The 20,869-nt window shown below is 43.0% G+C and overlaps 1 protein-coding gene across 1 annotated transcript in view; it reads left to right on the top strand.

Moving 5' to 3' along the window:
• Positions 1 to 2,981: 2,981 nt before the first annotated feature.
• Positions 2,982 to 20,869, top strand: part of mid1 (midline 1) — a 357,996-nt gene continuing 340,108 nt past the window's right edge. The window contains exon 1 of the mRNA XM_060833420.1: positions 2,982 to 3,182. The gene's annotated coding sequence lies outside the window, so the exon portion shown is untranslated. The remainder of the gene's footprint in view (positions 3,183 to 20,869) is intronic.

Raw genomic sequence — 20,869 nt, 5'->3', positions numbered from 1 at the left:
CTGAGGTTCAGAGAGGTTTGGTTGTACTTGTTCAGGAATACAAAAGGTCAGCAGGTATTCACAAACAGCAAATGAGAAAGCAATGCCATGTTGGTCTTTAATGCAAATGGATTGGAGTACAAGAATAAAGAAGACTTGCTAAAATTGTGTGATACTTTGGTGTGACCATATTTCGAATACTGCATGCAGTATTTAATGTATATTTGCGTTGGATGCAGTGTAGTAAATGTTCACTTATTTGGTCCCGGGAATAAGGGGGTTCGGCTGATTAAATTAGGTCATAGGTTTTGGAGTTTAAAAGAATGAAAGGTCATTTTATTGTAATATTCACCAGTATCATACGGCATGATGGGAGGTAATAGGACATTATTTACCCTGGTCGGGGTATTTAGACCAAGACTGTATAGTTTCAGAATAAAGGACGTATCCTTTAGCACTGAGATAAGGTGAAATTTCTTCATTCAAAAGATTTTAAATCTCTGAAACTTTCTACCCAGACAGTTGTAGTTGCACATAAATGAATATATTAAGAGTAGGATAGAAAGAGACTTGGTCCCTCAGTGAATCAAGAGTTATGGACAGCAAACAGCCAAATGGGAAAGCCACAAATGGAGAACTGTATACAATTGTGGTCACCCTGCAACAAGAAGGATATTATTAAACTGGAAAGGGTACAAAAAAAGACTTAGAAAGATGTTACTGAGACTGGAAGGTTTGAGTTGTAAGGAGACGATGGATAGGTTGAGACTTATTTCCCTAGAGCACAGGAGACTGAGGACTTATAAAAGTTTATAAAATAATAAAGGGCCTAGATGAGGTGAATAGCCAGGTTCTTTTCCCCAAAGGTAGGGGAGTCCAAACTAGAGGGCATAGGTTTAAGGTGAGAGGGGAAAGATTTAAAGGGATCTGAGGGGCAACGTTTTCACACATGTATGGAATGAGATGCCAGAGGAAGTGGTAGATGGTGGTACAATTTCAGCATTTGAAAGGCATCTGAATGGATATATGAGCAGGAAAGGTTTAGAGGGATATGGAACAAATGCAGGCAAATTGGATTAGTTCAGTTTAGGAAAGATGGTCGGCATGGATGAGTTGGGCCAAAGGGTTTGTTTCTGTGTTGTATGACTCTATATCTCCATGGAGCTGAAGCCCAGTTTCAGCTGTGATCAAAATGCACATGAATGCCAGCTCGACAAGCACTATGGTCTACTCCTGCTCCTGTTTCTCAGGTTCTTACGTTATGACAATTATATCACATCTATGTACTCTGGTTACTCATCATCCTGCTAGCAGCAGCAGTTTCTCCCTAGCTACCTCTGTTAAAATGCCATTGCAGTTAAAACTACCATTAACCTTTACTGCCTGATGAACAAACATTGGAGTAACTCTCTCCCATCTCTTTCTCTATACACCTAAAGTCCCTCATCCCCTACATCAATCCCTGCCTTATGATTTCATAAGTGACGACTTGTACACTTTGCACTGTAACCCACTTGAGTACGTGTGACAACAAAGCGAATTCTAAATTCTAAAATTCTAAATTCTAAATCTGGTAAATCTCCTCTACATTTACCTGAATGTACCTGACATGTTTGTGCACTCGTTTAATATTAAAAATTAGTTCTCTTCATCCTATTTCTCACAAAACCCAGGATTAATGGGGAGACACAAATCCTCAGCCGCCACTGTAATATCCAGCAGGATTACTGAAGCAGACTGCTTCAGGGCCCAAACCAGTCTGAAACTTGCCCTATAAGAGGTGGAGAACACCACTTTAACCCTTCTCACAAGTTCAATAATAAATAGCTGGGAACCGTGAATGGAACGGCAGATATAGACATCTCTGGAGCTTTTCCATGTGTGTAACATTGAGCCAAAAAAGTTACTCAGCTCGGGCGTGTTTAAAATTAAAGAGTAAATGATTTTCAACCTTGTTTTGTGCTGTAATTAGCTTATATCACACACACAAATATACATACGTCAGTCATGAGGTGAATAACATCATTAAGTGATTTCTGAGCATAATCTTTTATCACATTTATCTCTCAGATTTTCCCTTCAGGTTGCCATTTTCGTAACTGTGCCTCAGATGTATTCCATTGGGATGCCCTGAAGTTGTGAAAGGCGCTATTTAAATGCAAGTCCATTTTCCACTTCTTTCTTTCATTTATTATAAAGGCAAGGGAGGGGCTGAATAGGCTAGAGCTATGTTCCTTGGAGTGTTAGAAGCTGAGGAGTGACCTTATAGAAGTTTATAAAATCATGAGGGGCATGTATAGGATGAATAGACAAGGTCTTTTCCCCAGGGGTAGGGGAGTCCAAAACTAGAGGGCATAGGTTTAAGGTGAGAGGGGAAAGATTTAAAGGGACCTGAGGAGCAACATTTTCACACAGAGGATGGTGCAGGTATAACATGTATTACTGGAAGTCTGGTATAATTACAAAATATAAAGTGTATCTGGATGGGTATATGAATCAAAAGGTTTAAAGGGATATGGGCCAAATGCTGACAAATGGGACTAGATTAATTTCAGATATGTGGTCAGCATGGATGTGTTGGACTGAAGGGTCTGTTCCTATGCTGTACAGCTCTGTGACTCTAGCATTGAATTGTTCTAATTTTCAAATGCTTTATCTACACACCGACAGTCCAGTTGAAACAATCTGTGACAAAAATTATTCACTCCATTCAGCATACTTCCTTGCATGAAGCACGTATATTTCAAATTGCTCCACTGTTACCGAAACAGACTTACTCCCACTGTCCACACTTGCTATGGTGGGATGAAATGTCACATATTGCATTTCTGCTCTTGTCTCTGGCATGTTGGCATACCTAGAGTTAATGTACTCGATTCAAAGCAGCCACCCTCCACGGGAATGTGAGTCATGTTTACCTATATAAGGAAACCTGTCAGACTGAGGCCAGCCTTGTTCACTTAACTAAGAGACATACACACACAACACACACCCCGAAGAGAGTGGGAGTGATCTACAGTTTGGACAAGAGCACAACTTCCTCAGTAAAAGAGCTCCTGAAGTATCTTTAACACAGTGAGGACCAGACAAGACTGCACTAAAGAGAAAGTGTGAGAGAGGGAGAGACAGATTTATTTTGGAATAGAAGCTTTGCCTTTTTACAACTTCAGGGAGCTGCAGCTTCTGGCGAAATGGAGAGTCAGGTAAGTAAAGTTTGATGGGAAAGCAGTTTGAAGCTAATGGGAAGTTCACAGAGAAGTTAAGTTTTGTTTGTGATTCAAAGTTTGACAATCAAACTGAAGTTTTGTTTCTCAATCAAAAAGACACTACATATTATATCATAAACTTCTGTGCTACACATTTCCTCTCTTGCACTTGCATTATGTCCTACTGTAGGTGAAAACTATATTTTTGCAGAAGGGTTGTCCATGCATGTGGGTTATCCAGAACAGAGATACCTACACTTGTGCTTCTAGTCTCAGTGTGTACCACTTCTGACAAAACCCAGATGCACAGCTTTGTCCTAGCAAGGGTAAGTGGAAGGTGGTGGGAGAGAGGGGGAAGGGGTTGTGAAGGGGTAGATTCCTTGTAATGAACGGATGATCTGTAGGCTCAATTGCTGTCTGCAAGCTGCATAACGCTCACTAATGGGGATGTGTTGATTCATGGTAAAGGTACCATGTCTGAACAGGCTCTCTCTGTTTCTTGGCAGGGCTAGCTTCTGGACTGCAGAGCATGGGAGTGTTTAACCCCTTCAGAATCTGATGGTGTTTATTTTACTTCTTCTGTACAATTCTTTTTTGCTTAAATTGCCTGCCTGTAGGCCGAATCCTTCAATATTGCTGATAAATGGGGTTCCAGTTTGTGTTTCACTGGTGAAAATGTCTGTAGACAGGATTGCAATGAGCATTAAATTTTGTGAATTGTTTTGTTTCGCCTGAAGGATCTTTATTATTTTGAGATGCAATTATTCTTACTGTTGCACCAATTTATGTGTGCCTCAACTAATTATTAGGGTGAATGCAGAAATTGTCTTTGAAAAGATACTTCATCATCCGGTAGTTTGTTTCATTTTTTTTGATTCATAATCTCTGACAATTTTTTGCTAACATTACATCTGATGGGGTTTTTAACAGCCTTTGCCACTGTTATTATGCTGGAAGCTAAACTGTCAAATATTTAGTCAGAACTTAAACACTGTTGTTCGAGCAGCTTCAGATTTAACTTGACAGTGAATAACTTCCATTCTTGCTTCGACAAGCACTTTGTACCTAAAGCTGCCTAAAGCAATATTCAAAGTCTGTCCAAACAACACTGCAAGAGCAGCTCTTCTCTGCCTTTCCCTATCCCCAATTCAGATACCCCTCCCCTTGACTCAAATGCCCCTCCCCCCAGCTCAGACATGCCACCCTCTCAAGTCAGACGCCCCTTCCCCCAGCTCAGATGCCCCTCCCTCCACCCAACTCAGATGCCCCCAACTCAGACACCCCTGTCCCCATTCACATATTCCACCTCCACCCCAGTTCAGGTTCCCTTCCCCAATAAGTACACTCCTTCTCTCCTTAAGTCCAGTGCCCCCCTCCCCCTTGTTCCCCTTCTCTGAATGACCGAAGATTGCCTGTGATTAACAGCCTCACGTAGCCATAACCATGAGAGGCTGTTTTCAGGGCTATGTGATTTGAATGGCAGCTGGCTGTGTCAGTCTCTCTTGGGTCAGTAAAACAGACCTTGCAAATTGAACTGTCTAGATTCCTGAAGACTTTGGAGCTGGTTTGTACCAAACGGGGAAAAAAAAAGTTTTGTTTTGTGGGAATCTCCGCCCTGGATTTGTCTTTTAACCTTCATAACGAGTCATAGGAAATATTCTGGAGTTGCTTTCGTGGACTCATTATAAAGTGGTTTTATTTAATTCAGCACTGGATTAAATTTCACCAGCAATTTCGCTGGAGTAAATCAGAGGGATATCGTTGTGTTGGCCAAACTTAGATGGGGAGAAGTTGATTGCAGCAATGACAATTTGGGAATGATTAATTTCAACGATAACAAAGCTGTTCAAAGTTATTGTAGATTTTAAGATGAATGATAAAATCAAGTACTACCAAACTCCAACTCTACATAGACATAGTATTTTTAGTTATGGTTTGCAATTTAGAAATTGGAATATATTTCAATCCTTCTGGGATAACAAATCAAATAAGATAAACATATACTCAGTTACATATACTCCATAGCATTGTATATCATGACGAGAGTTGCACTAAATTCTTGCGTAGTTTCCATTCAATACTCTGAAGTTGCAATGGATTTTGAGATGAATTGACTCTTGCCTTAAACAACATGTAGTTTACTCTATGTTAGCAACTAAGACAAATTACACTGATATGACATTGTCACAGAGCCTATGAAGAAGACCAAGATGGTAATTCGTATTCCTTCGAAATGCCCATCCTTTAACATCACTAAACTGAATTGTGCTCATGGCTGTTTTCACTATTAACCCACTCAAACCCGTCCACCTTTAGGCAGCAGTATATATGGGGTGAGCATTAAAGTCAGGCAGGTACAATTCTCCAGCTGCTACTCATGAAAGTCTCAGTGGCTTAGTGCTACGCTTTTATATTATTTAACAAATAAACCTAAGAGCTATCGTTTACCAGTGGCCATCGGGGAAGGAAATCTGTCACCTCTACCTAATCTGGCCTTTAAGTGAGGCCAACCCCACATTATGGTGAACATTTTTTTTAAATAGCAACAGTATACTTTATTCACAAAAATATTATGTGTAGGTTCACACGCAGGTCCTAAAGCAGTTCGTTACAGTCTTTGCACATAAAGAACAAACAAACTTTGGAATTAAACATTCCTTGCAGTGGCAAAAAAGGGTAATTAATTACACATGCAGGACATGACTTGATTCAGGCAAACTGAACAGACCCCTGGTATATTTTAGCAGGAAGATCTTAGCTAGGGCTCTTCCCCCTTCCTCAGCACATAGTCCTGAACCTTGGAACGTGCCAGTCTACAAAACTCGATTGAGGTCAGCTCTTTACGCTGGAAGACCATCAGGTTTCGGGCAGACTGAAATGCGTCTTTCACCAAGCTGATGATCCTTCAGGAGCAGTAGACATTTGTCACGGTGTGCATCTAGGGGAACAGACCAGCATCACGGATGAAGCTTGGGATGATCAGCTCGGGATGAATCTTGACAAAACCCATTGCATTTCTCTCCAGACTTCCCTTGCAAAGGCACATTCCAGAAGGATATGTGCGACAGTCTCATCCCCCACCCCGCAGCCACTTCGAGGGCAGCCTGCGGTGGTGCAGACTGATCGAGAGTACATGAAGGATCTCACATGTCGTGCACTTCTTCCTACCAACGAAGCAATGTCATGGGGCTCTTTGGAAAGTTCTGGTGCTGAAGCGTTCTGCCAAATGACTTTGATAGTCCGCTAAGGGAACCACACAACAGGATCCACCCTCACCTTTTCCCGCATGGTCTCAGGGATGCTACATGCTGACCAATTCCTTTTGGACATTGGTTAACATTTAACTGTCTTCCAACAAGCCACTTGGTTGTCTTGTGTAGCTCACAAACCACAGAGGCTCAAGGAGGTGGTGCTTCACTGTCTTTTCAGAGCGACTAGGAATGGGCTAGTTTTGAATTTGCTGCCACTGTTAGAGACAACCACATTCTGAGAATCCATTTTTAAAAACTTACTGCTTAGGATCAAGGTGGGTACGTTTTGTGCTTTCTGTGATCTAGTGATCACGGTTAATATTCATGGCTGTGGAACTGTTCCATTATAACCTTATAGTACAATATATTAACCTTGAGGAACAGATTCCAAAAAAGTAGATTACAAATTCTGTTTAATAATTCAAAGAATTTGCCTTAGGAAATTTAAAAAAAATCATTTCAAAATGATGCAACTCAAAGGGAATTACCGTATGTTGTGAAATAAAGGAGAAGTACATTTAGGGAGGCAAAGTCCTAGTGGTATTATCACTAGACTATTACTCCAAAGTTGCAGGCAATGTTGTGAGGCCCCAGGTTCAAATTCTCCTCTGGAAGATGGTGGAACTCAAATTTAATGAAAATCTAGAATTAAGAGTCGGATGATCATGAAATTGTTGTTGATTGTCAGGAAAATCTCATCTGGTTCAGAAACGTCCTTGAGGGAAGGAGACTGCCATTCTTACCTGGTCAGGCCTACATGTGACTCCAGACCCACAGCAATGTGGTTGACTCTTAACAGCCCTCTGGGCAATTAGAGATGGGCAATGAATACTGCTAGTAATACCCACGGCCTGTGAATGACTTAAAAGAAAAGTTTTATTTTAATTCAGTCTCAGAATATGGCAGCCAGTGGCAAGGCTGGTATATAATTTCTCCTTCGAATCCTCACACTTCCTCAGGTAAAAAGGGTAGCCATGGGCACCCGCATGGGTTCCAGCTATGCCTGTCTCTTTGTTGCTACATAGAACAGTCCATCTTCCCCCACTGGCACCACCCCCCACCTTTTCCTCTGTTACATTGACGACTGCATCGGCACCACCTTGTGCCCCACAAGGAGGTCAAACTGTTCATCAGCTTCACCAACACATTCCACCCTGACCTTAAATTCACTTGGACCATCTCTGACACCTCCCTCCCCTTCTGGACCCCTCCATCTTCATCAACGGGAACCGACTCAACACTGATGTTTTCTCCAAACCACTGATTCCCACAGCTACCTGGATTACACCTCTTCCCACCGTGCCTCCTGCAAAAATGCTATCCCTTGTTCTCAATTCCTCCGCCTCCACCACATCTGCTCCCAGGAGGACCAGTTCCACCACAGAACACACCAGATGGCCTCTTTCTTTAAAGACTGCAATTTCCCCTCCCATGTGCTTGATGATGCCCTCCAGTGCATCTCATCCACTTCCCACACCCCTGCCCTTGAACCCCACTGCTCCAACTGAAACAAGGACAGAACTCCCCAGTCCTCACCTTCCACTCCACCAACCTCTGTACACATCACATCATCCTCCGCCAATTCTGCCACCTACACATGGATCCCAGCACTACCCCTGTCTGCTTTCCGTAAAGACTGTTCCCTCTGTAACTACCCGGTCAAGTCCACGGTCCAACCCCCATACCCCCCCCCCCAAAAAACTCAGGCTCCCGTCCCAGCACCTTCCTCTACCACCACAGGAATTGCAAAACCTGTGCCCACACCTATCCCCCCTCACCCCCCTCCCCCCCACCTCACCTCCATCTAAGGCCCCAAAGGAGCCTTCCATATCCACCAAAGTTTCACCTGCACTTCCACACATATCATTTACTGTATCCATTGCTCCTCATGTGGTCTCCTCTACACTGGGGATACAGGACAGGACATCTACTTGCAGAGCGCTTCAGAGAACATTTCTGGGACTCCTACACCAACAAACCCCACTGCCCCGTGGCTGGCCAACTCAACTCCCCCTCCCACTCCTCTAAGGACATGCAGGTCCTGGGCCTCCTCCATCGCCACTCCCTTACCACCTGACACCTGGAGGAAGAACACTTCATCTTCTGCCTCGGGACCCTCTAACCCCATGGCATCAATGTGGATTTCACCAGTTTCCTCATTTCCACTCCCCCCACCTTATCCCAGATCCAACCTTCCAGCTCAGCACTGTCCCACCTGTCCCTCTTCCTTCCTACCTATCTGCTCCACCTCCCCTCTGACCTATCACCTTTACCCCCATCTCGATCCACCTATTGCACTATCAACTACCTTCTCCCCAGCCCCACACCCCCCCCCCCTCCCATTTATCTCTCCACCCCCAAGGCTCCCAGCCTCATTCCTGACGAAGGGCTTGTGCCCGAAACGTCAATTCTCCTGCTCCTCGGATGCTGCCCGACCTGCTGTGCTTTTCCAGCAACACACTCTCGACTCCGATTTCCAGCATCTGCAATCCTCACTTTTGCCTGGTATATTTTGCCCAGACATCATTGCCCTTGAGGTACCCTTCTGAAATCTCCACCAAGCTCAATATCGCCAAGTGAGTTACTGGGCCACTTTAGGAGAGCAGTAAAGAACCAATCAGCTTTCAAATGGAATGCAGTTGAACCCATTGCTAAAGTTGTTGCCTTGACTAACCAATCTGGTATGTGCTTTTGTCTGTTAATAATACATTTGGAGGGCTATTGTTTCCATAAAAGAGAGTTTAGGAACCATATTTGTTTGCTTTGAAATGCAAGAGGCATATCTACACCTCACATCGTCATGGTGAAAACAATATAATGTTCTTTGGAGTCCTCTCTCTTACACTCGCTCTCACATTCACACGTTTACTCCCATTTTCACTCGCTGATATGAGAGGGAAAATAAAGTTTACCCAACATTTTTGAAGACACTTTCCCTTTTATTACAGATCTGATTCTGAGTAATATGTCCCTAATTTGGAAGGTCTGACTAATGGGGATAAGGCAATACAATGAACTTGCATCCAAAACCAGCTACATCCTGCTCAGCCATATTTTAGAAGCGCAGAAGGCGCCACTTTACTTTCCAAAAAAACGGCTATGAATTTTCATGTCAAAACACAAAGGGCTGTGGTATTATTAATCTGGCTGCAGCCTGCTGGGTGTGACCCCTGAAAGAATATTTCTTAAAAGTTTCCTGACTGAAAACAGCTGTTCGGATCCCTTGCAGAGCGAAAACAGAAATTGAATATGTTGTGGCCTATGATACCCAGATAACTTCGGTCCATTTATTCTCGAGGGACAGAAAGAAAATTTTTCAAAAAAAAAATCCTTGCTTCCAATAGTCCGTGGTGCATTTCGCTCGCAACTCATTGGTTGTGAAAATGCCAGGATTTGCCTTCAATCGTACGTGTAGCTAAAGATACGTGGCCAAAATTAGGGAGAGGCATTTGGTGCAGAAAGAATAGTGCTGGCCACACGCACTCGCACAAAAACACACAACATGTTTGAAACATTGATTCAATACTTTGAAATATTATGATGCAAGGATTTAACCAGTTTGAGCTGTGGATTGAATGAGGCACTGGTACAGCAAGTGTTTAATTCAAATGACTCAATCCAAACAAATCCCCCACCAGACTTATTTAGGTTGAAGTAGAGGACTGGATTTGCATTTATATAGCAGCTTTCATATCCACAGGCTTGCTCGTTGTACTTCACAGCCAATCAACTGCACTTTGAGCTGGCGTTACTATCGTAACATAGGAAATATGGATCCAATTTGTGACTAGTAATTTCCTGGGCTCTGCGTTGAAATAATTGCAAGATGATAGACTGAACAGGCTGGGGCTGTTTTTCCTGAAGTGTTGGAGGCTGAGGGGTGACTTCATAGGGGTTTATAAAATCATGAGGGACATGGGTAGAATAAATAGACAAAGTCTTTTCCCTGGGGTGGGGGAGTCCAGAACTAGAGTGCATAGGTTTAGGGTGAGAGGGGAAAGATATAAAAGAGACCTAAGGGGCAACTTTTTCACGCAGAGGGTGGTGTGTGTATGGAATGAGCTGCTAGACGATGTGGTGGATGCTGGTACAATTGCAACATGTAAAAGGCATTTGGATGGGTATATGAATAGGAAGGGTTTGGAGGCATATGGGCCGGGTGCTGGCAGGTGGGACTAGATTGGGTTGGGATATCTGGTCGGCATGGAGGGGTTGGACCGAAGGGTCTGTTTCTGTGCTGTACACCTCTATGACTGTATGACTCTATGATCTCTTTTAGCGATGAAATTAAAAATCATACAACATCAGGTTATAGTCCATCAGGTTTCTTTGGAAACACTAGTTTTCAGAGTGCTAATGCTTCCAAATAAACCTGTTGGACTATAACCTGGTGTTGAATGATTTTTAACTTTGTCCACCTCAGTCCAGTACCAGCAGCAGCGCCACCACATCTTTTAGCGATGCTAGTCAAAAGGACTCTACAATTAGACAGTGGAAGGGTGACTCCTGTTTCATTTAGAAGTGGTGTCAGGATCTCCAAAGACGACTGAAAGTACATGTAATGCACTGGGTTGTCAGCCTGACATACATCTGTGTCTCTGAGGTGGGACTTGATCCCCTAATTTTCTATCTCAGAGGAAAGAATGTCACAGCCACTGGGTCATGGCTTACTGTAGCAGTACAAGGTAATGGCTTTATGGTATATCCCTATCATTGTCAACACTTTACAGTTCTCGTCAGTACAGATATTGGGACTTAAGAGGTTAAAAGCATTCTGCATTTGTTTATAAGTATTTGCGTTGTACAATGGTGCTTGCCACAAGTAGACGCCAACTGAAACACAGAAATGTGTTTCAGAGTCCTCAGGAATGTGACATAAAGGAAAATAATGTGAGGCTCTTTTGCCCAGTACGTCTTCCAAATGAAAGCAGTATTTACCTTCTTAAAGAATCCTGCATTTTATATCATCAGCAAGATACTTCAGAGCTCAAATTGATCTTTATTTAGCAAACTTTGTTTTTCTAATGGCATCAATGTGGATGGGTTAAACAGACTGCTATTCACTAATGCCTCTTTTTATAATAGCCAGAAACAACTGAACCCCCCAAGTTCCATTTTCTATTATGATGAAATCCTCCAGTTATGTACGTTTCTTTTACACTCAATAAGTCAGTGCTCCCTGTGAACTGTGATCAGCGCACACTCAGCTCCAAGAATTATTAGGTGACAACATTTAGGTGATGGGGCGAGGTTAACAATGGGTCACTCAGAAACAATTTGGAGGTGAATAAGCAACAATTCAAAATATTACATCTAGGCACTGATGGTCAGTAAGCATAGAAAGGTGATTATTGGAGACTAGGAGACAGTGAAGACTGCAGATGCTGGAGATCAGAGTCGAAGAGTGTGGTGCTGCAAATGCACAGCAGGTCAGACAGCTTATGCCTGAAACATCGATTCTCCGGCTCCTCGGATGCTGCCTGTCCGGCTATGCTTTTCCAGCACCACACTTTTTGACAATTGTGGACCTCAATTTAGGAGTTTGGCAATTATCAGCAATTGCTGGGAAGATAGCTGAACTAACTAGGATCTCTATAGACAGTATTAAGTGAGGATCAAGAGCAGTTGGATGGCTCTGTGAGGATAGAATGAATTCCAGAAGGATTTCTAGGAATTAGTAGGCAACTGAGAGGTGGAGTCAGGACACAGGAGAAACCTTGGGCTGCTGAAAAATTGGGAAGATCGCTGGCTCTGTCTTGAAGGAACTGTGAATGTCTCAGAAGAAGCCTGTGAGTTTGAGTTTAGAAGAATGAGGGATGATCTCTTTGAAAAATAGAGGCTTCTTAAGGGGCCTGACAAGGTAAATGCTGAGAGGGTGTTTCTGCTCATGAGAGCATCTAGGAACAGATGCCTCAGAATAAAGGCCCACCAAGTTAAGGCTGGGATGAGGAGGAATTTTTCCTCTCAGAAGGTCTTTGGAACTCCTTGTCACAGAGTGCTGTGGGGGCAGAATCCTTGTGTATATTTTAAGCGAAGACAGATAGATTCTTGGTCAGTAGGGGAATCAAGGGATATGGGGAAAGGGTAGGAGAATGGACTTGTGGAATATGGGATCAGCCATGATTCTTTTGAAATGTAGATCATGCTTAAGGGCCCATTATTATAATAAGCCCAAAAATTAATTAAACACCCCAGGACGAGTCACATGTTAGTGAAACATAGTATAGGTGGCACTAAAATATAAGCAAAATACTGCAGATGCAAATCTGAAATTAAACAGAAAGTGGTGGAGAAACTCAGCAGGTCAGGCAGCATCTCAATGGAGAGAGAAACGGAATTAATGTTGTGAATCCAGGATGACTTTTCTTCAGAACTGAAAGGGGCTGGAGAATGGATTTTATTTTTCATTTTGAATGGAATATTTTATGCTCAAGTGAAGGATCACAGAATCCTTACAGTATCGAGGCAGGCCATTTGGCCCATCAAGTCCATACTTGACCTTCCAAAGATCATCCCACCCAGACTCACTACCTGTGCTCTATCTCCCTAACCCTGCATTTCCCATGGTTAATCCACCTAGTCTGCACATCCCTGTACACTCTGGGCAATTGAGCATGGCCAATCCACCTAATCTGCACAGCTATGAACATGGGAGGAAATTGGAGCACCCGGAGGAAACCCACACAGACCCAGGGAGAATGTGCAAACTCCACACTGGCAGTCACCCGAGGGTGGAATCAAACCCAGGTCTCCGGCGCTGTGAGGCAGAGGTGCAAACCACTGTGCTACTCTCAGCTGTGAAAATGAGAAAATAGATCTGCTCTGTCTGCCATATGATTTCACTGATAGGTCTGTATCCTCACCCAGATTAGTAAACTCACAGCCCAGCCTGTTACTGAATCTTTTAAACTGGGAGGAATCTAAACTAAATTTCATTTTTAATTGATTTAATCTGGATTTTGTTGGAAAACAAATTACCCTCAGCATTTCCGCACTGGGAAGTGGAAACAACAGGCAAGCTTTCATTTGATGGAGATGTACTTATCAACGCCTATACTCCACATGAGTTTCCTCTACCTTAATTCTTTCAATATTTTCACAATATCGTCCATGCCTTTCTCCCTCATGTTACTCATCTAGATTCTCCTTAAATACATCTATGCCATTTGCTCAACAATTTCTTGTATTAGCCTGTTTCACACCTTATCATCCTCTTGGGACAGAGGTTTCGCCTGACTTCTTTATCAGCTTTGCTAGTGACTCTCCTATATTCATAGCTCCTAGTCTTCATCCCTTTCAAAAGCATCTTCTCTCCATTTACCTGATCAAATCTCCACAGAATTTTAAAGACCTCAACAAGGCCACATCTCAGTTTAAAATCAGAGACTCTAGGAATCAACCATTCAGTTGACATCAAGGTCTCATTTAATGGAGTGTCGCATCAGGGAGCCCTGAGAAAGCTGGAATCAATGGGAATCAAGTTGGTATCATGCCTGGCACAAAGGAAGAGAGTTGTTGTTGGTAGAGATCAGTCACTTCAGCTCTAGGACATGTCTGCAGGAGTTCCTCAGGGTAGTGTACTTGGCCCAACCATCTTCAGCTCCTTCATCGATGATCATTGCTCCAACATAAGGTCAGAATATGGATTCACCAATGTCCGCACAACATTCAGCACCATTACAACTCCTCAGATATTGAAGCAGTCTGTGTTCAAATGCAGCAAGACCTGGACAATATCCAGGTCCAAGCTGAAAAGTGCAAATAACATTCATGCCACACAAATGGCTGACAACAATCATCTCAACTGAAAGCCTGTCCACCATATCTCCAGGGCAATCGTGAGGAGTCTGATGAAATACTTCCCACTTGCTTGGATGGTTATTGCTTCAAGAACTCATCAGAAGCTTGATACCATCCAAGGCAAAGAAGCCCACTTGATTAGCACCACATCTACAAACATTCAGTCATTCCACAACAGCAGCAGTGTGTGCTATTTATAAGATGCACTTCAGAGATCCATCAAGATAGCACCCTCCAAACCCAGAAGGACCTAGAAGGACAAGAACAGCAGATACATGGCAACATCACCATTTCAAGCTCCTCACCAAGCAGGTTTATTTGGAACTATAACCTGGTGTTGTGTGATTTTCAACTTTGTCTGTCCCTGTCCAACACCGGCTTCTGCACATTATTTGAGTAAGACACTGAAGATCTGCCATTCTTGTGGAGATGCACAAGAGTCAGCAACTTCAGGGAACTGGAGTTAACAAATGGTTGGGCAAACTTTTACCCAAAGGGCGATTTGTACATAGAAGTAACCACATGAGGAAGTGATGGCACAGTTGCAAAGTTTAAAAGACACTTAGATAAGGACATGAATTGAAAAGATTTGGAGAGATATCGGCCAGGAGCAGGCAGGTAGGACTAGTTTAGTTTGGGATTATGTTCAGCATGGACTGGTTGGACTGAAGGGTCTGTTTCTGTGCTGCATGACTCTACAGGTGAAGGTACTGTAGAATGAGGGGGAGAAATATCCAAAAATACATGCTGTAGACAATGTTTCTTCAATGTAATGTGACACACTGCATACCTGTCTGGTAAGATGCATATGGACGAATCAAACACCTTTCCAATCATGTCATATGACAACTTAGTATAACTCTTCCTCTTACGTTTTACCGAATACAATCAGATCTTGGCACTCTGCTGTCTATTTCAAAACACTCCTGAGTAGAGCTGCCAGTATCCATTGCTTGGCAATGCTCCTTCTCGCTTTTTGTGAAACTGATGTCTTACATCTGACTCTCCTTCACGACCCCATGCAGTAACAACTCCAACAATAGCCTAACTGATTACCGAAGCGTTGTGAGGAATGCCTTGCTCACTTCTGATATTGTCTCCTGATACAAAGCTGTCTATAGACTCAGCAGCCAGAGGCGAAACCACAGTCTGTATAAACAGAATTGAACTTTTTACAGCTGAACTAGGGTGAATCAGTTACAAAGTAAAGGGAATAGTTGCCTCATTTAAAGATGTCAATGCAGTTGAATTTTCAGAGCAAACAGAGATATATTTCTGAATTTTTACATGTGAATTTTAGCACTTAACAAATAAATGCTGGTTTATGTTACATAAAGAAATTAGTAATGTTAATTGGATGTCAGCAAACATACAAATGGTCTGAATCCCTACATTATGTTGCTAAAGCTCTTTACCCTTATGTTGTCCCTTAAAAACCTAATTATTTCATCAAACCTTTGGTCACCTGTGTTCATTTTTGCTTATGCTTCACAAATGTCAAATGTCGGCTGATAACACTCTGGTGAAGCACCTTGGACTGTTGTACTATATTAAGGGTAGTGCATGAATGTAAGTTTCTTTAACTGGCTCCCAAACACCAGAAAACCTAACGTTTAACTCCTGCCTTAAACTCACTGCCAACTATTTGTTATTCTTTGCAAAAAGATTGTTTGTGTTGTTTTGCAATAAAACCAATGTTTTGACTATTACACAGTGGGCCATTGTGCACAGATGGGAATACATGGGTAATAAAGTAAAAAGAACACAACAGCAAAATGCCATATATCCTCAGCTCCCAGGTTACGGTGCAGAATTATCTAGAGATCTCCAGCAGTAGATTACTGTGAAATGAATACTGTATTATAATCAGCACGTATGGTGTTACATTAGCTTAAAGAGTTTCAACAGAGGGAAAGGTTCCAGGTTCCACACATAAAGAACATGCATTCAGATGGAAAGAAAGAAATATTTGCACTTGCTTTTTCACATTCTCAGAAGGTCCAACAGTGTTCCATTGCCAAAGAATCATTTCTGAAAGTAACTCACTGTTGTAATGCGAGGACACCAATTTGCTCCGAGTGATGTCTAAGCCAGAGAATGAACGCCAATGTTAACGGTTACAAGTAGGCCAACAGGAAGGCATTGCTCCTGAAATACTATACTTTTACATCTACCTTGAGGCTGTAAACAGAGCTCCAAATTCATGGGCACAATCTTCCAGCCCAGAAGCAGTGGGACTGTATGCGGGAAGTGAACTAAATTAGGCAGAATTAGTGATCAACCAGCCCTACTGACCCTGCCTCAATTAAGTGTTGCAAGGAATGGTCAAGCTCCATTTTTTGCCTTGCCATCAATTGAGGCCCTATTAATGACCACGTAAAGGCTTCATTCCACCTGGACTGCATTTAGTTTAGCTCCAGATGGATGGGAAAGAGCTAGTCTATTTGAATGGTTAACCAGTATGGGTGGCAATTTGGGAGGCAGTGGGTATTTATTAATCTGCACGCATCTGTGTATGATCAAGGGACTGGATCTAGGATGAGAAGAGGCAACTGATGGTCAATGTCTGCCCTTGCTTTTGACTCCCAAGGACCCCTTACCTCTGTGATTGCAACCTATAACAATTCCCGAGCAACACTTATCTTTGGGTGAGGCTTTGCCTTGAGAGTCCAAGAGGTGTGGTCTCTGTAGCAGCCATGTGCAGCCACTGACAAACGCTGGAGTTACCTGTTTCCTATTGGCTGGCAGCTTTTGGCATCCAGGACTTCCTGGTCTGGGGTTCTAATTGTAACAGATTGGCTGCTGACAGACAATCAGCTGGCTGATGGCCTGCCAGATCTTCCACCATTGTCACCTTAGTATGCCATGGGTTTCTTTCCTGGAAACTCTCCCACTTCCGAACTTAGTCTGAAAATGGGAAGATCGTGGGCAATGCATCATGTGGTGGGCAGCACTGCTGATACTACAGCACTGCCTTGAAGCTTCTGGAGGCTTAAACCTAATTCAAAGACTAAGCTGTGGCTTGTTTTCTGTAGGGGAGAAAGAAAATGGGAGTGGGCTGATCAACCCAGATTTGCAGCGATATCTTAGGGAAGAAAATTGTTTGTTTCTAATAGCACTGTGCAGACTTACATTGATTCCCAAGGGCAGGCAGTGTCACGAGCATTCCTCACTGGCATCACTAAAGTGCACTGACATGTGGAATTCAAACTAGTCTGCATAGTTGACAGAAATAGATCTGCACAAACTATCAGCAACCCCCGCACCCCCCCTCCCCCCAACTGCTTTGTCTCCCACCCTGCACCTAATGAGACAAGTTACATTCCCCGACCCCTTCACCACATGTGTTACAGAACACAAATCAGCTTTGTGTAAGTGCTCAATGTTGGATTAACACAGACATCTCAGCGGGTTATCGGGTTAGAGGAAATTACAGCCAAGGGCAAGGCTGGAGATTTGAAAACAAAGCGTTTGATATCATTGGCAAATTCACTTTGTTTGCGTTATGTTTCAGAATCCAGGGGGTTAAGGAGAGACAGACATACAAGTTACAGATGGTTCGAATGGAGAGCAGTAATTATGGAAATGCTTTGTCAGTTTAACAGGGCCACTTCAGTAAAGTCAAGATTGGTTGGGAAGAGATGTGACTATGGGGACAATTTGATTAGCTCTTTGGGCATGTTCAATGTGGACATGGACAGTGCAGAAGATTATCTCGGAGTACAAATGGAGTGGAGTTTAATTTAGCTAAGGGTGAGGTGCTGCATTTTGGAAACACAAATCACGGCAGGACTTATTCACTTAATGGTAAGGTCCTAGGGAGAGTAACCAAACAAAGGGACATAGGGCCACAGCTGCATAGTTCTTTGTGGTGAATTGGCCATCCTAAATTGTCCATAGCGTGTTCAGGGATGTGTAGGTTAGGTGCCCTAGTCAAGGGTAAATGTAGGGGAATGGGTCTGGGTGGACCTGTTGAAAGTGGAGTCAAAGGAAGACTGGGTGGACATGAAGACGTTTTGTATACTTGCCTTCATTGGTCAGAACATTGAGTAAAGGAGTTGGGACATCATGTTGCAGCTATACTGGACATTGGTGAGCCCACTTTTAGAATACCCTGTATAATTCTTGTCAGACTTCTATAGGATGGATGTTGTTAAACTTGAGAGGGTGCAGAAAAGACTTAAAAGGATATTACCAGGATTGGAAGATTTGAGCTATAGGGAGAGGCTGAATAGGCTGGGGCTGTTTTTTCTGGAACATTGGATGCTTAGAGGTTTATAAAATCATAAGGGCCATGGTTAGGGTGAGTAGTCTTTTTCCTACGATGGGGGAGTCCAAAACTAGAGGGCATAGTTTTAAGGTGAGGGAAAAGCTTTAAAAAGGACCCCAGGGATAATTTTTGCATGCAGAGGGTGGTGCGTGATCGAAAAGAATTGCCAGAGGAAGTGGTGGACGCTGGTACGATTACAACATTTAAAAGACATCTGGATGGGTTTATGAATAGAAAGGATTTGGAGGGATATGGGCCAAAGCTCACATCAGATTGAGATGTATGATTGGGATGTATGATTGGGATGTATGATTGGGATGTATGGTTGGGATGTATGGTTGGGATGTATGATTGGGATGTATGGTTGGGATGTATGATTGGTGTGGATGAGTTGGGACCAAAAGGACTTTTGCTGCGCAGTATGAATTTACGACTCTATGATTTGATAATATAGATGGAGGATAGTTTTTGGAGGGCATTCTTCCTTTCATTCAAGCTACATCTGGTGTAAGAACCATGAATAATGTTGGGATGGACAGCATAACTGGGCAAGGGAGAGACCTCCTGCAGAAATTCACCTAGAGAGAGTTTACAAAGTGGAATTGATTAAACAAACATCTCTCTGTTTCATATCAGTCCTGACATGTCTCTTAGTCTCTTCCTTCCTCCTGCTCAATTACACTGGAACTATTCTCAGGATTTTCCAGTAGAAAAGGTGAGAAAGTAAACAGCTCTCTGAATCTGTCTAATTATTTAAATCTGGCTGATCCTGCATCTCAATTTCTTTTAGATAGCTTAATCTTAGAATCCCTACAGTGTGGAAACAGGCCATTTGGCTCAACAAGTCCACACCAACCCTGCAAAAAATAACCCATCCAGACCCATTCCCCAACCCTATTATTCTACATTTACCCCCTGACTTAGTCTACACATCCCTGAACACGCTATGGGGAATTTAGCACAGCCAATTTACCTAACCTACACATCATTGCATTGTGGGAGGAAACTAGAGCACACAGTGCAAACCCACACAGACACAGGGAGAATGTACAAACTCCACACTGACAGTCACCCGAAGCTGGAATCAAACCTGGGTCCCTGGTGCTGTGAGGTAGCAGTGCTAACCACTGAACCACCATGTCACCCAAGCTTAGTTGTGCAATCCTTAACCATGCAGCTCTACAAAGATTGATCAGATTCAGTTTCAAAATGTTGTCTTTATAAAAGCATAAAAGATGTGTTCTTCCAAATTCTGAAGGATTTTGTTTTGATAGGGAGACCATTCCTATTGGGAGGATATGTTTGCCAAGTGGCCATTAATATTAAAATACCACTTGATGAATGTTGAAGGAAATTAGGAAAGTTTAATGGATGTGAGAATTGAAAGCTTTATCACCAGTAGGAAACTCCATTATATTATTGATCAAAGAGGTACATGGGCTTTTAAGTAAAGGGAAGCATAAAACAATGCAGGGAAAGAAAACATGTGGGGTTGATGCTACGTTTCTCCAGCAAAGGACCATCATCAATACAATAGGATGAAACGACTTCCTTCTGTGCCATTCAACATATATGGTCTTCCCAGTGAAGAGTCTATTATCTCTGCCCAGAAATGTCTGGCCTCACATCTCTTCTTAGTTTTTCCTTAATACTATAGTGTATCCAACCATAACTCAGAGGCAGCCGTTATGCTTCTCATAGAATCATAGAATCCTCACAGTTTGGAAACAGACCATTTGGCCCAACAAGTCCACACTGACCCTTTGAAGAGTACCCCACCCCAGATCCATTCCCCTATTACTCTGCATTTCCCCTGACTAATGAACACGCTACGAGCGATTTAGCATTGCCAATTCACCTAATTTGCACATTTTTGGACTGCGGGAGGAAACCGGAGCACCCATAGAAAACCCATACAGACACAGAGAACATGCAAACTCCATGCAGACAGTTGCCCAAGGTTGGAATCGAACCCGGGTGCCTGGCGCTGTGAGGCAGCAGCACTAACCACTGAATGTTCAAAATGCACCCTTGATGGAATGGGTGAGTAGAGATCAAAGGCCCCATTCTTTGGACGCTACTTGACATCCAATGAGATACCTCCAGCTGATGGGAATGGAGTGATATTCCCTGCAGACACCCTCACCCTAATCCTCTCCTTGCCCCTAGTCAGTGTCTGATGATCATGCTAACAAACCTGTCCACATACAAAGGGTGCAGATTCCCAGAAAGGCTCCTGAAACCCAGAACAAAATCCATTATAAAAACAACGTACTGCAGATGTTTTTATGAATCACTCTCGAGATGTGGGCGTCGCTGGCTGGGCCAGCGTTTATTTTGTATCCCTAGGTACCGGAGATCTG

Source organism: Hemiscyllium ocellatum, chromosome 12 (genome assembly GCF_020745735.1).
Source record: "Hemiscyllium ocellatum isolate sHemOce1 chromosome 12, sHemOce1.pat.X.cur, whole genome shotgun sequence".
NCBI lineage: Eukaryota > Metazoa > Chordata > Chondrichthyes > Orectolobiformes > Hemiscylliidae > Hemiscyllium > Hemiscyllium ocellatum.
Note: the sequence above shows the minus strand (reverse complement) of the source record. Positions and strands in the feature narration are given on the sequence as shown.